The following is a 15,803-nucleotide window of genomic DNA, read 5'->3' as shown; positions in this document are numbered from 1 at the left end:
AGTGTGTCATTCAAAGCCATTGTTTCCCTGTTAATTTTCTGCTTAGGTAATCTGTCCATTGCTGTAAGTAGGGTGTTAAAGTCCCCTAGTATTATTGTATTATTATCAATTAGTTCTTTTATGTTTATTATTAATTGTTTTATATATTTGGGTGTTTCAAGTTGGGGTAAATATTTATAATTGTTAGATTTTGTTGGCAAGACCCTTTATTATGATATAGTGCCATTTTCATCTCTTGTTACTTTTTTTTGGTTTAAAATCTAGTTTGTCTGATATAAGTATGGCTACTGTGGCTTTCTTTTGACATCCATTAGCATGATAAATGGTTCTCCATCACCTCACTTTCATTCTGCAGGTGTCCTTAGGCCTAAAATGAGCCTCTTGTAGACAACATATAGGTTGGTCTTGGTTTTTTTAATCCATTCTGACACCCTTTGTCTTTTGATTGGAGCATTTAGTTCATTTACATTCAGAGTGATTACTGATAGATAAGAATTTAGTGCCATTGTATTACTTGTTAAATCATTGTTTTTGGAGATTTTCTCTGTTCCTTTCTAGTCTTTGTTACTTTTGGCCTTTCTTTCCCACTCAGAGTCCTCTTTAATATTTCTTGCAGGGCTGGTATAGGGGTCCTAAGGTCCTTTAGTTTTTGTTTGGAAAACTCTTTATCTTTCTTTTTATTCTGAATGACAGGCTTGCTGGATAGAGTATTCTCGGCTGCATATTTTTTCCCACTCAACATGTTGAATATATCATGCTGCTTCCTTCTGACCTACCAAGTTTCTATGGTAAGTCTGCTGCTAATCTTATTTGTCTTCAGTTGTAAATTAGGGACTTCTTTTCTCTTGCTGCTTTTAGGATTTTTTCCTTATCTCTATATTTTGCAATTTTTACTATATGTCCTGGTGAAGCAGGCCTGGTGCTGGCCTGCTTTTGTTGATTTTGATGGAGGTTCTCTGTGTCTCCTGAATTTGTATGTCTGTTTCCTTCCCCAGATTCAGGAAGCTTTCAGCTATAACTTCCTGAAATAAACCTTCTTCCCCTTTTCACTCTTTTCTTCTTCTCGGACTCTGATACAAATGTTATTTTACTTCATGGAGTCACTGAGTTCTCTACATCTATATTCATATCCAATATTGTTCTTTCCCTTTTCTTCTCAGCTTCATTATTTTACATAATTTATTTTCTTTATCACTTATTTGTTCTCTACTTCCTCCATCCTTGTGGTCATTATACTGGCTGGTTTTGCATCTTGGTTATAGAATTTTGTATTTTGGCCTGACTAGTTTTTAGGTCTTTTGTCTCTGAGATAAGGGACTCACTGGTGTCTTGTATACTTTTCTCAAGCGCAGCTAGTATCCTTATGATTATTGTTTTAAATTCTGGATCAGGCATATTACTTATATCTGTTTTGAATAGATCCCAGGCTGTGACCTTTTCTTGTTCTTTCTTTTGGGATGAATTCTTCCACCTTAGCATTCTGTCTGTCTGGTTTCTTTCTTCTTCTCTGTGTTAGGAAAGCCTGTTGTGTTTCTTGCTCCTGAGAGTAATGGCTTTATTAAGAAGTCATATACTGTTCAGGGCCTAGTGAGTGCTTCTAGAAGTGTTTCTGGTGTATGCCGGGTGCACGGCGTTGTGTTTGGCTGCTTTTCCCCTCAGGTCAGTCCTCTTCAGAGTTTCTCCTTGCCTGCAGTGGGGTGTGTTTGGACCTTGGCCAAAGTGTGGTGGTTTTTAAAAAAGTTTTATTTAGGGGCGCCTGGGTGGCTTAGTCGGTTAAGCGTCCGACTTTCGCTTAGGTCATGATCTCGCGGTTCGTGGGTTCGAGCCCCGCGTCGGGCCCTGTGCTGACTGCCAGCTCAGAGCCTGGAGCCTGTTTCAGTCTGTGACTCCCTCTCTCTCTGACCCTCTCCTGCTCACGCTGTCTCTCTCTCCTAGAAATAAATAAAACATTAAAAAAAATTAAAAAAAAATAAAAAAGTTTTATTTATTTATTTTGAGAGAGAGAGAGTCAAAGCATGGGAGGGACATAGAGAGAGAAGGAGAGAGAATTGCAACAGCATGACATCGCTGACAGCATGGAGCCTGATGTGGGACTTGAACTCAAAAACTGTGAGATCATGACCTGAGCTGAAATCAAGAGTCAGATGCTTAACTGAGTCACCCAGGGGCACAAAAGTGTGGCAAGTTTTAACAAGGTGTGCTCTGGTCTGCTTGTGAAAAGAGACCTGATGCTACTTCCAGTAGAGCTGAAGCTTTGCAGCACTCTGCGGTTAGTAGACTTAGTACATTTGGGGGACCTGTGTTGGGCTTTTGGGGAAGGGGTCCACTGCATAGGTTGTCAGGCACACTTGACCTAGTACAGAAGCGCTTGCAGAGCACAGGGGGGCTGGGCTTGGTGTAAGTGGTTTAGGCCACCACTGTTGGTGTCGTTCTGCTCACCGAAATTAGTTTATGCTGAGGGGTGGGGAAGGGAAATGGTCCAGCCCTGTCCCTTTACCCCAGAGAGGGGAGTTCATGCCCACCACTGTCTGGGAAGCCCTCCCCGAAGAGTAAACAATCTCCCCTCATTCCCCTCACGTGTTGCAGCTATACTTCAGATCCCTGCCTTCATCCTGTCTGTGTCTGGGTCGTCTTCCTGGCCGGCCCTGCAGAGCACCTGTGTTCTATCCCAGGTAGGCCGGCTGACTTCTAAAACTCCAAACTTTAGGGACCTGATGTGGCGTGCACCCATGCTGGTCCTCTGGGGGAGGTTCTCACCATGCTGGGACTGGCCAGTTCCTCCCAGAAGCAGAGTCATGCCAAAGTGCAGGAGCTTGCAGTTTGGAGTACAGCGCAGCAAAAAACCCAGAGTCCAGGTCAGGTGCCCTCATCAGGTGTCTCTGCAGCTATGCTGAGGCTAGGTGAGCATAATGGCATCCACCGGCTCTTCTGTCGCCAGAGAGGCAATGCTGCCTCCCCAGATTCTCAGCGAGAAGGAAGCGTGTCTTCCACTGCATCCCAGAGGATTCTTGTATCTCACCATCTGCCCCTGGGCTCCCTGCACTTCTCCCCAGGAGCACCGCAGTGACTGCCAGACCGCACCCCAGCTAGGGCGGAGAACTCTCTAACTCCTGTCTTTGAAGATTACTGGTTGTAAAACCTCACACACACAAAATCAGCTCCTCTGTTTCCCCATCAGTGGGCGGTGCCTGGGAAGTGTTTCCCTTGTGCAGTGTTCCTTGCACTCTTCCCTTGCTCTGTGATGAGCGCTCCCTCCCCTCTGCTGCACCACATATCCTTTTCTTTAAATCGCATCTCTGCACCTCCTACCTTCTCCAACCTGGCCTCTTCTCTTCTCTAGTTGTGCAGTTTGTTCCGTCAGTCCTCAGATCAATTTTTTGGGCGTCCAGAATGATTTGATATTTCTCTAGCTGTGTTAGAGGGTCGAGGCAAGCTGAGGCGCCTCCTCCTACTCTACCGTCTTAGTTAGCTCTGCTGCCAGGATTGTTAAATTTATAAACTTAGGAAGAATTGAAATTTTTATGGCATTAAGTTTTTTGAAAAATTTTTATTAATTTTTAAGTTTTAACTTTTTTTTTTCTTTTAGTTTACAAACTTAGTGTATCCTTCCACTTACTCAATTTTTCTGGCAGGAATGTATCCAATTTTTTTCTCATATTGCTTTTGCACATTCCTTTTAGATTCATCCCTAGGTATTTTATCCTTGTCAGAATTCCTGTTGGCCCATTTGAAATGGATCTTTTCGATGATATCTTCTAAATGTTGTTTGTATACATGAAACCTGTTGATTTCTATTAATGTCACATATGACTACATCACTATTTAGAAAACATTTCCTAAGTGCCTAACATGTGAGGAGCTTTTGTATAAAAACTGAATTCACAGTGCACAGAATGGTCATGGCCTTACCCCCAGTGAGCTAATGGCCTAGTGAGGAGGCAGAAAGTAAAGAGGGAAGCAAACAAATAAATGTATAATGACAATTTGTGATCAATGATATAAAGAGTTGTTTAGTAATACAGAGTAATTATTTAAGTGGATCTTATAAAAACTTTGAAGATTTGGTCCACACTTTATTTATCTCTAGGTATCCAGAGCCTAGTGCAATGACCAGGAAACAAAAGGTAGCAAATAGGTATTGAACTGGAAAGACCAATTTCCTTGGAACTTAGGAGAGATTAAGTTTTAAGTCTGTTAGCATGATGACTGGACAGCCCAGAGTTTTCATATAATTTCATATTTTAAGTTTTCTGTTTCTATAAATATATTATCACACCACAGGTCTTAAGCATTTGTTCAGAAATTGTCCACCAAAGTTGAAGCTTTTATCCAAAGAGTCCTGGGTGACTCAGTTGGTTTAGTGTCTGACTTTGGCTCAGGTCATGATCTCATGATTTGTGAGTTTGCGGCCTGCATCAGGTTCTCTGATGTCAGTGCAGAGCCTATGTCAGGTCCTCTGTCTCCCTCTCTTTCTGTCCCTCTCCTGCGTGCACTCTCTCTCTCTCTCTCTGTCAAAAATAAATAAACATTGAAAAAAGGGAGAAAAACCCATAAAGAGTCCTTACATGTCTTGGGCCCATGAGCTGAGTGGACTTTCAGTCATTGGCATGAGTATTTTGGAAATTTGAAGATAGATTAGCTGAAAGGGATACCCATTTTTTAAAGTTTTAATTGAGATGTCAAAAATTAAACAAGTTACCAAGCCTTGTTGGAGTTTGTGTGTTATTCCAAGCCTAGGTGTTAAGATTTATATCCTTTTTACTATTTGGAAAGAAAGAAATATTATAATGGAGAAAATTCTGCTCATTTGTATAGGTTTTTCATTGTCTTATTTTTCATCTCCAAATGTTAATAGAAGGTAAGTAAAGGGTCTAGAGTTTAGTCTGTTAATTTTTATTTATTTGTAGCTTTCATGGCTCTGAAAAAGGATTTAGATCAGCTTAAAGGAATGTATAAAATACATCAAATTTACATATGTTGAAAAAGTGTGAGAAAGAAATTGAGTACAAAACAAATTTGGAGACACATTAGACTTGCTGTCAGAAGGCTCTAGTTTGGGCTCTTATCTGTTAGAAAACATATTGAGCATTAATACAACTTACAGTCCAATTAAAAAATTTGAAAATTCCTAACAATGCAAAAATATATTTCATGTTTACTCTCTTCCAGGCACCATTTTAAGCTTTTAAAAATGTACTACTTAATTTAATCCTTGCAACAAGAAGCTGATGGGATACATACTAATACTATTCTCTTTTACAGGAGAGAACCAACTATTACTGGTACCAAGAGAAGAAAGAAAATTATTGAGAGGATTCTTATAAAGATGATGCTGTGAACTATGAGGAGCAATATCCCCCCCAAATGTCTCTACTGTGGATTCTGCAGTGAGTTCCCGTGTGTGTCTTATGTAGCCTCCTTTGATCTAAGGGCCTCATGCTGAGCACAGAATGATTCTATGCGGTGACCAGTGCATTAAGCATAAGCTATGCTGCTGTAGTTTCATTCAGGGCTGCATTTGGGAATACCTAAAAGAATATTCCTTTTCGAATATCACGTAGGCAATTCTTTAAACATATTACATCTTCTAATTAAGCGACAAGTGGAAATAGGAAGTATTGACTTTGAGATGGTTTTAGAGTTGGATTAGAAACTGTGGATAGGATGTTAATATCTAATTCTGATGGCTTTGACCTGTAAACATGACTAGCAAACTTTGTTTTACAATTAATGGCTGTAGCAGTCAGGGGACATAAGGTATATCAGATAGGATATGCTATGTGATGCTGTGGTAACAAATGAGTACCTCAAGTGTAGTGGCTTTGTATGCAAATTCTTATTTATCCTCATATAAGGTATGGGTTGTGTCTGATGGCTCTTCCATATTGTAGCAATGCCACTTAGAGAAAATAGCCTCCAAGGTCAGTGTAGTAGGGGAAAGGAGCAATCTCAGAAAAGGAACACCCACTCTTACCTTTCTCAGATGGGAACTAACATATTGTTTCTGTTCATGTTCCACAGATAAGAATTAGTCATATGGCCCCACTCAGATGTATGGGGTCAGGACCCATGGAGAAGCACATGGGTATTTAGTGAGCACTGACCATTTATGCCACATAAGGAACAGATGTTTTCTTTTGTTTCTGCTGAGAATTTCTCTCCTGCTCTCTCGATTCTTTCTTCTTACTCCTTCAGACATCTTGTTTCATGAATCATATCTTCATGATTCCAGATTCCTTCTCTTTAAGCACTTTGCCCTGCTTGGAGGAGGTGTCTATGAGGGTGGGCAAAGACACAGAAGAATAGGAAGGAGAGAGAAAAGGGAAGGGCGTCCCTTCAACTGTCACTTCCCCTTTTTTCTACTGCCGGTTCCCATCTCCTTTCCTTACATCCCAGCTCTGGCTGATGGTTGCAAGATTAAAGCAAAGAGAGAGAATCCCATTCTGCTGCCCTTAAGGTCTCTGTTATGTCTCCTCCTTTTCATCTCTTTCTCTTCACTTAACTTAACAAACACTCACTGCTTTAGCACAATCCATGAACTGGTGACAAATAGGCCTTGGGTATCTAGAAATGTGCAGTACAGGGTACCTGTGCTCCAGGGATTCTTGACTCATTGGCGAACACCAAGAGCTGTAAAGTAGTACAGATAGAGTGCAAAGCAGAAATAAAATTTTAAAAAACAAGTGAAGAAATAAATGAATCATTTATATTTGGCTGAATAAGATACTCAGAATTTTCACCTTGTGTGGAGAGGAGGCTTGCTTCTGAGGGCAGTAGTAAGTTGGAGGGAAAGGAGATACGGAGGTTACATATCTCACCAGTGCATGGTCTCTGGTCTTCTTCTTTCTTACCCCTTCCTGAATCCATCGCCCATTCTTCTCCTACCCTAACATGCAAATCCTGAGCTACTCCTCACAGCCTGATCCATCTTGTTGTCTTCAACCTTGGGGTGCTGCACGTGGAGTGGAGACAGGGAATGGCACTGCTTGAGTCTTGGGGATTTAGGAGATGTGACCATGTACGTGGCTCCCCAAACTGGAGCCATGATCTAATCCCATTTTTTCCCCCATAGAAACATTTTGATACAATTTGGAAAGATGTGGCTCTACTATGTGTTTATTGCATATATTAGGGTGATTTATGGTATAAACACAATTGTGTAATGTAATCTGGAGTCTTAATTGCCATTTATAACATTATTTGCTTGGCAGGAGTGATGTAAGAGGTGATTAAATCTCTGAGCTGTGCTTAACCTAAATGATCTTTGAGGCTCCTTCTAACCCAAAGACTCTCTGATTGTGTAGGAATATGTGCCCTAAATTCTAAACAAACGATTTCAAAATGAGCCTTTGGAATATGAATCAATGATTAAGAGAGAGATTGCTTGTTCTCAGTCCTACAGTTTGTTTTCATTCTTAAGTTTTCACATATAAATTATTCTCTGAATTTTTTCAACTCTTTCTGCACGTTACCACAGAATTCTTCCTTAATCTCAAATTGCTGCTTTTTGATTATAAGCATCTCTGAATCTTCATTGGTTGTTTCATTAAGTGAGATAAATGTATCTCCCACAAAGGAATATAATTCCAAATGAATGACAAGGGAATATTTCATTAATTTGTTTCTCAGTCTTTGCAATCATGTACATTAAAGTGTTTAACTGATTCTTTTCCTCTAATGAAATGAGAAGTGGTTGTTAATTTTTTACCAGTGCCCTAAATAAACTGCACCACTCCTAACGGGTGTATAACCAGAATTAATCTCAGGCAGAAATCACCAATGACATGCAAAGAAGATTATGTGAGTTTCTTACAGCATTTTATCAAGAAGTATGTTTTCCTGAAGTCAGTCTACATTTGTATTCAATTTTTGTGCTTTTGCCACATGTTTTGAATTTTTAAAAGATATAAAATTTACACACAACTTGGGCACAATAATATTGGATAAGATGAGACTTACAGAGGTCATTAACACCATCCTCTGCTTCCTTCCAGACAAATGAGAATTCATTCTGAAATTTCATCCACTCAAGGCAAGGAACTTCGCCATCTCATTTGTTAACTAATTTTAATATCTAACAACACTTTTGGTTGGGATTTTTTTCTCACAAACCATGGAATTGAAATGCCTCTTGTTTTCCACTTTTCCACTTTTCTTAAGGAAAAAGGTAAACAATGGATTGCAGTTTTCATGAAGTGATAAGTTCATAGTAAGATTGTGAGTTTAAAAGCATGAGTCTTTTATTAAACTCATCAAACTTATGTTGCCTTTTAGCATTATTTAATCTTTTTAAAATTTTAATTCAATTTAGTTAACATACTGTGTGGAATTGGTTTCAGGAATAGAACCCAGTCATTTCACTTCCATTTAATACCCAGTGCTCATCACAAGTGCCCTCCTTAATGCCCATCACCCATTTAGCCCATCCCCCCACCCCCCCCCCCCTCCAACAACCCTCAGTTTGTTCTTTGTATTTAAGAGTCTTTTATGGTTTGCCTTCCTCCCAGTTTTTATCTTGTTTTTCCTTCCCTTCCCCTATATTCATCTGATTTGTTTCTTAAATTGCACAAATGAGTGAAGTCATATGATATTTGTCTTTCTCTGACTGACTCATTTCACTCAGCATAATACACTCTAGTTCCATCCACATTGTCGCAAATGGCAAGCTTTCATTCTTTTTGATCGCCCAGTAATATTCCATAGGCAGTTCTTTAATCTTTTAAAATCACTTCAAGTTTTATTGTTCAAGGCCATATCTATTAATATTTATATTGTAAAGACTTACAAAATATTTAGGATAGATGCTATCCAAACGGTTGAATGCAGAATTTTGAGAGAAGGCACTTTTAAAACAGAGTCTTGTCGAAGAGAATTTTATCCAGAGCTACCGTTAAAAGAAGGAGGAAGGTGTTTTGGGCCCAGGGAAGAGATCAGTAAAGAGGTACCTGGACTGAAGGGGCTAAAGCTAAGCCAGCCACATATGCCAAGATCACTGTCATTCAGAAGGGGATGTGTATGGGAAGTGGCCTCTGCAAAACAAAGGCTGCTTTGACCCTTGTGAGAAAAGAGAAGTGTGTGTAGGCAGAAAGCAACATTGCAAGCAGCCTGTGGATGAATGACCCATCTCTTGGGTGAGGGATGGGAAAGGCCAGCTCAAGTCAGTGCACTCAGGAATTTCTATAATGAGCTGAATTTATGGTGGTGTGCAAAGCCGAGGGCAGTTATTAGTAAATAACAGGGAGAGTGTGCTAGTGTCCCAATCACGGGTCTATAATCAATCAGAGCTTTGTCTCTGTGTGTAATTCTCCTAGGGGATTGTTAGGAGGAAAACATTGCTCAGGCCAGCGCTGACTCATGGGGGCTCCATTAGTTGCTTACTGAGGACAAGTATACTATTTCTGTACACGTAGAAGTTTTGTTTATTAGGGAAGCAGGAGAAATGCCTGAGAGACCCCATGTCTTTCTTTTGTGGTCTGTTTCCTAAAAGCAAATATCTCAGTGTAAGTTAGTTTAATTGCAAATATTTGGAAGAAGCTAATGAGATGATATTTTCTCATATGAAAGGGTTTGATGAGCACCATGGATAATAGAGGTACGCTCCATCTTTTTAAAATTTTTTTTTAATATTTATTTTTGAGAGAGAGAGAATGAGAGAGAGAGAGAGAGAGAGAGAGCACACAAGAGAGAGTGAGAGAGAGCACCAGGTAGGGCAGAGAGAGAAGGAGACACAGAATCTGAAGTAAGCTCCAGGCTCTGAGCTGTCACACAGAGCCGACACAGAACTTGAACTCACGAACCATGAGATCACAGCCTGAGCAGAAGTTGGACGCTTAACTGACTGAGTCACGCAGGTGCCCCAAGAAGCAGGCTCCATGTTAAGAACGTAATACGTTTACAAAAATGTGCATGAGGCTCGGCGTGTAGAGGCAGAATAATAGATTTATATATTATGAGTGGGTGGCTGGTGTGGTTTATTTGCCAGCATGTTAAAAAATAGGAAATCATGATTTTTTTCTAGCCTTGTAGCCTCAATACTCGACAAGCTATTTCTGGTCTTTGGTACATATTATTTAATTGTTTTCTTTTCATACAAAGTTAAAGATGCTGGTAACTGGTTTGCATCCAATACAGGGCAGATTGGGGCTAAATATATGCTACTTTCTCTACATTAAGTGAGTCTCATCTGGTTCATTGTATGTTGCTTTGAAGAGACTGTGCTTTTTGTCTTTAGTGTTGGAAATCTTTTCTTTTTTTTTTTAATGTTTCTTATTCAATTCATAACATGACCAATGCAATAAAAATAGAATTCAAGATACTTTGACAAGCTCAGTAGTTTTGTTTTGTTGTATTTTTTTCCCTCTCTTTGTTGCTAGCCTTAGTCTTTTCAAAAAAATTTTATTTAAGTTCTGGTTAGTTAACATACAGCATATTATTAGTGCCAGGTGTAGCACACAGTGATTCAGCACTCAATGCTCGTTGCAGCAAGTGCACTCCTTAATCCCCAACGCTCACTTCACCCATCTCCCCTCCCCTCCCATGGTAAACATCAGTTTGTTCTCTGTAGGTAAGAGTCTGTTTCTTAGTTTGCCTCTCGCTTGCTTTTGTTTTCCTTTTGTTCATTTGTTTTTTTCCTAAATTCCACCTATGAGTGAAATTACATGGTATTTGTCTTTCTCTGACTGAGTTACTTTGCTCAGCACTACACTCTGTAGGTCCATCTGAGTCATTGCAAAGGGTAGGATTTCATTCTTTTTTATGATCAGAAGAATGCTGTTGGTAGAACTGACCTGTTGGGAGGGGGAGCGAGCTTGTTTGGTGTTTTCCTACATGTTCCCTTTCTTTCCACTATTTAAATACCAGCAGATTTGTCATGAGGTGTCAAGAGGTGATTTAGCACCTCTTTCCTGTCAAGTAGAAATGTTTGCATTAAAGGGTATTTGAAGCAGAAGTATTTACTAAGTGTCTTTTCATCAGGAGTCAATATGGGTTGGGGAATGCCAAGAACATATATCAGATTTACCAGCAAACAATGGGGTCTGCAGGTGACTGTCTTTCTTTAACGTCAAGCAAGATGGAGCTTGGATGTACTTAGTGGCATATTTTTGTTGAATGCACATCATTGCTTGTTCTTTCAATGTATAAGAATGCATCCCCCCCACCGCCGCAAGCAACTGAAAATCGAATTAGTTGGATATGTAGTTATCTCTTATAACAATTCATCTAGACATAGATGCTTCAAGGTGTGGGGCCACAGCTCAGAAATACCAGGAAGGAAGGTCAGAGACTGTGTCCATCTTTCTCATTCTCTGTCTCTGGTCTAGAGGCTTTCAGACCCAGTACTTATTTATTGCAAGATGCCTGCTATCCTGCTCAAGTATTCTAGGCATCAAGATGGTACTTGAAGGAACGGGGGAAGGGTGAAAACCTCATGTGATTCCCTCTTGTTTCGTCAGGGATGAAACATCTCTCCAAAACGACTTGCCTTTTCACCTCAATGGCTAGAACAGTGTGGCATGGCCACCTCTTCCTGCAAACTGCAGGAGGAGCTGGGAAAGGGAGTGTATGAATGAAGGAAACAAGACGCCGTGGCTGGCCCCACCAACAGTCCAGGATTCTGAGTATGCGTCCCCGCAACTCTACACTCTGGCTGTGCTGTTCCTCAGAGCTGCTTGCACTTCTTCTGCAGGTGTGAACGAGGTCCCTCATGAAACTGCCACAGATGCTACATGCCACGCAACTTGCCACAGCTGCTGTGCCCATCCCATTGGATTGTCCCAGACACCATATTCTAGCCTCTTCTGTATATACTATGCTTCTCACCTCAGGCCCTGCCTGATGCTAGTGGAGTAAGCATGGGGGATGCTTCCTTTCTCATGTCAAATCATGAGAGAGAGTGTATATTAGTCGGGGTTCTCCAGAGAAATAAAACTAATAGGAGAAATACATGAAAAGAGAGAGAGACAGATACTGATTCTGAGTCATTGACTTGTTTTGTTGTGGAGCCTGGAAAGTTCAAAATCCATAGGGCAGCCTGGCAGACTGGAGGCTCAAGGAAGACCTGATGTTGCCGCTCAAGTCAGAAGGCCATCTGGAGACAAATCTCCCTCTTCTTTGTGCGAGGTCAGTCTTTTTCTTAAGGTTGGCAACTGATTAGATTAGGCCCACCCACATTGTGGAGAGTAATCTGCTTTTCTTAAATTCTATAGCTCTAAATGTTAATCTCATCTAAAAATACCTTCACAGTAATATTTGGACTAACATTTGACTACCTATCTGATGACCCTGACTCAGCCAAGTTGACACCTAAAATTAACATCACAGAAGAGACTACTGGGAAGGGTTACTATGTGACCTCTGAAGTTTGATGGGAAGACAGTGGACTGTCTGACTCTCCCATGGTGAATTTAAAAGGTGATAGACAGGCTGGCTACTCACTCTTAGGGCAGAAGTGAGAAGAAATCACATTTCCTTAGGGTTGGCTTATACCCCTTTTCCTTGAAGTACCGTCTTGAAGGACCATCTCCTTTTCCTTGGGACAATGAGTGTAAGAGTACTTTTCTTTTTTTCTTTTTTCTTTTCTTCTTTTTTAAATGTTTTATTTATTTTTGAGAAAGAGAGAAGGGACAGCGTGAGCAGGGGAGAGTCGGAGAGAGAAGGGGTTACAGAATCCGAGGACAGGCTCCAGGCTCTGAGCTGGCTGTCAGCACAGTGCCTGATACGGGGCTCAAACCCACCAACCGTGAGATTATGACCTGAGTGAAATTGGACGCTTAACCGACTGAGCCTTTCAGGTGTCCTGCAAGAGTACTTTTCATGGAGCAGCTGTGGCCATGTCAGCAAGCACTGGCATGACATTCTTTTAGGTCTTATCCAAGAAGGCTACCTGCAGAGATAGTGCTGCATTCGTAGTGCTGGGGGATGAGTATGAGAGCAACAGGAGTCTTCAGGCACATTTACCCGATCTCAGTCCACTTGGGCCCTCATTACAAAGTACCATAGACTGGGTGGCTTCAACAACTGAAGCCACACAATTTGTTTATTTTCTCATAGTTCTGGAGGCTGGAGGTCTGAGATCAGGGTGCCAACATGGTCATATTCTAAGAAGAACTCTCTTCCTGGTTTGCACACGATGCCTTCTTGCTGTGTGCTCCTGTGGCCTTTCCTCACTGCCTGCCAGTGGAAAGAGAGAGCGAACAAACTTGCAGGCCTCTCTTCTGATAAGGGCTCACATCACAAGCCTCCCCACTCCCACCCCCCCAGGACATCATCTAACCTTAATTGCTTCCCAAAGTCCCCATCTTCAAGTATTGTAACATTAGGGGTTAGGATGTCAACATATGAATTTTGAGGGGACACAATTCAGTGTGAAGCACTCAGTCTGAGAAAATACAAGTGAGAGATCCCTGGCTGGGGCTGGGGGCAGTTTCCCAAGGAGGAACTACCAGGAGAGGGCTACCAACTAAGGAACAACTTCTTTGCTTTCTCTTCCTTCTTGGAGCCTCAGCCCTGGAGGGGTTGAAAAGAGAGAAGGACGGAAAAAGAATGGGAAAACACATCCTCTCCTTCCCTAAGAGCCAGCTAGCCAGCCCAACATGGCCCAGGCTGAGGTTGGCTCACCTTTAAGACCAGATAGAAATTCTGGGGGTGGGGGCGCCTGGGTGGCTCAGTTGGTTAAGCGTCCGACTTAGGCTCAGGTCATGATCTCACAGTTCGTGGGTTCGAGCCCCGCATCAGGCTCTGTGATGACAGCTCAGAGCCTAGAGCCTGCTTCAGATTCTGTGTCTCCCTCTCTCTCTGACCCTCCCCTGCTCACACTGTCTGTCTCTCTCAGAAATAAACTTTAAAAAAAAATTTAAAAAAAGTAATTCCGGGGGTAAACGATTCTAATTATTAAATTGCAACAATGTTTCCTGTAACTAGAAGAGTTTTGGACAGCCTGGATTTTCATCCTGGAACAGGAAAAGAACCAGTCTCACTCAATAAATTTTAAGGGGCAGAAGTACAAAAATAGATTTACATTTTATGAGGCATGCTTGTTCAACTTTTAGGGTTTTTTTTTTTTTTTTTTGCCTCTCGATCCGTTTCCAGGGGAAAAAAGTATAATTTGTTAGAATGATGGTTTGATAGGGTGATTAAAAACTCCTGGGGCATCATCTCTAGATTTGAGGATTTTTACACTTAGTTTTCTCTGGCGGAATCTTGGAATTAAAACATTTCAAGTAACTGGAATTCCCATAGTGGCCACTTGGTGGTGGCAGTCTACGAAACTGCATCCTGCTAGCAGACTCTGGAAATCCTGGATTTCTGGGTTTCTGTGTGAATAGCAATTTTTTTTTGTCTTAGCGCCCCCAGAGCAGTGCCCTTTGTACTTTTGGTGGAAGCGCCGCTTTCCATGATAGTGTTTGTTCTGTGGTTGAGCCCTCATTGGCTCCGTGAAGCCAACTTTTGTGATGCTTTCTGAATATCCTTTATTCTGGTTCTGTTTATGTTAAAGCAGTTTGGTGGAAATTTAGCAGCTTGACATCTCTGTTGGTTTGGAGATTTTTTCTTTTGTCCTCTCATTTAATCCAAACATGAACTGACATACTGAGAATGAAAAGCTGCTCGTACTTTTCCCGACTCAAATTTTCTCAAATACTGAAGACCTCCTAAAAATCCTTACACACATCCCCCGCCCCCCAAAAAGACAATTTTCCTGCGATATTTACAACTTCATTTTTCATATTTGCACATGTCATTAGCAGGATGAGTTTCCTCTAGTTTGTACCAGAGGATGTGATACATATACGTATAATACATAGAAAGGAGGTGGAAAGTTCCTTCATTAAAATCTACCCCAACTTAATCTTATCTAATTGGCTCATTTCTTTAATACTAAAATTCATTTACAAGGATCTGGTAGCAACTGAGTCTTCAGCAGCCAGGGGGCAAAATGTGATTTTTGCAAACAAATTACCTTTCTATGGTTGTTTACAAATAAAAGTCAACTCTTGTCTGGATGGAGATGGAGATGTGGAGAGTTGGAAAACCATGCGGGTTGGGGTTTGAGCCAGTGTTTGTGGACACACTTGCTGTGTGTCCTCAGGCACAACAGTGAGATTTTCAGTGAATTTTAGATGACATCATTCATTGAGGCAATGAATGCTGCCTACATGCTAGACCCTGCACTGTGGGAACTCAGTGACTTAATGAGCCCAAAACGCGGTCCTGAGCTCACAGTGCGTGCATGAACAAGCATAACTTCAAATGAAATATGCCAAGAAGCATACGTGTAATCACAGCCTGAGGTTAGTGCTCAGGAGGAAAAGAAGACATTATAGAAATACAACAAACAACAACACAACCCAGTCCAGGCTGGCGGGTCAGGCAAGACCTCCCTACGAAGTCAGACTTAAGGTGAGAGCTGAAATGTCCTTCCATTAACTGGGGTAAAGGCAGTGGATGGAGAGGAGGCAGTGTGGGCGGAAAAGAATGAGCGGGTGCAGAAGTCAGAGGAGGAAATGAGCATAGAGCGTTTGAGGAATGGAAGGAAGGTTCTGGAAGTTGGGGCACAGAGTTGCGGGTGAGGAAGGGGAAGGAAACAGACTGACCCTGCGGGCTGCAGCTAGGGTCAGGAGCTGTTTGTTGGCAATGATGGTGGCCGTGATGCACGTGGACATGAAAGTGTCTGTAGCAGTGGAGCATGGACGTGAGGTGTGCCCCGGACTCTGCAGGGGTGAAAAGGCAGCCGTGCTAATCCTGGCACAGGAAGGGGCGTCCAGCCCAGAGGAGAGAGGGCTGGGAGCAAGAGACAGGACCCAGGA

General features: G+C 41.6%; 1 long non-coding RNA gene across 1 annotated transcript in view; it reads left to right on the top strand.

The window, feature by feature from the left end:
- Positions 1–5,298: 5,298 nt before the first annotated feature.
- The window catches only part of LOC144228362 (uncharacterized), a 53,154-nt gene continuing 42,649 nt past the window's right edge, over positions 5,299–15,803 (top strand). Inside the window, exon 1 of the long non-coding RNA XR_013334169.1 lies at positions 5,299–5,387. This is a non-coding gene — a long non-coding RNA (uncharacterized LOC144228362). The remainder of the gene's footprint in view (positions 5,388–15,803) is intronic.

The sequence above is a fragment of the Crocuta crocuta genome, unplaced genomic scaffold, assembly GCF_008692635.1.
Source record: "Crocuta crocuta isolate KB4526 unplaced genomic scaffold, BGI_CrCroc_1.0 scaffold369, whole genome shotgun sequence".
NCBI lineage: Eukaryota > Metazoa > Chordata > Mammalia > Carnivora > Hyaenidae > Crocuta > Crocuta crocuta.
Note: the sequence above shows the minus strand (reverse complement) of the source record. Positions and strands in the feature narration are given on the sequence as shown.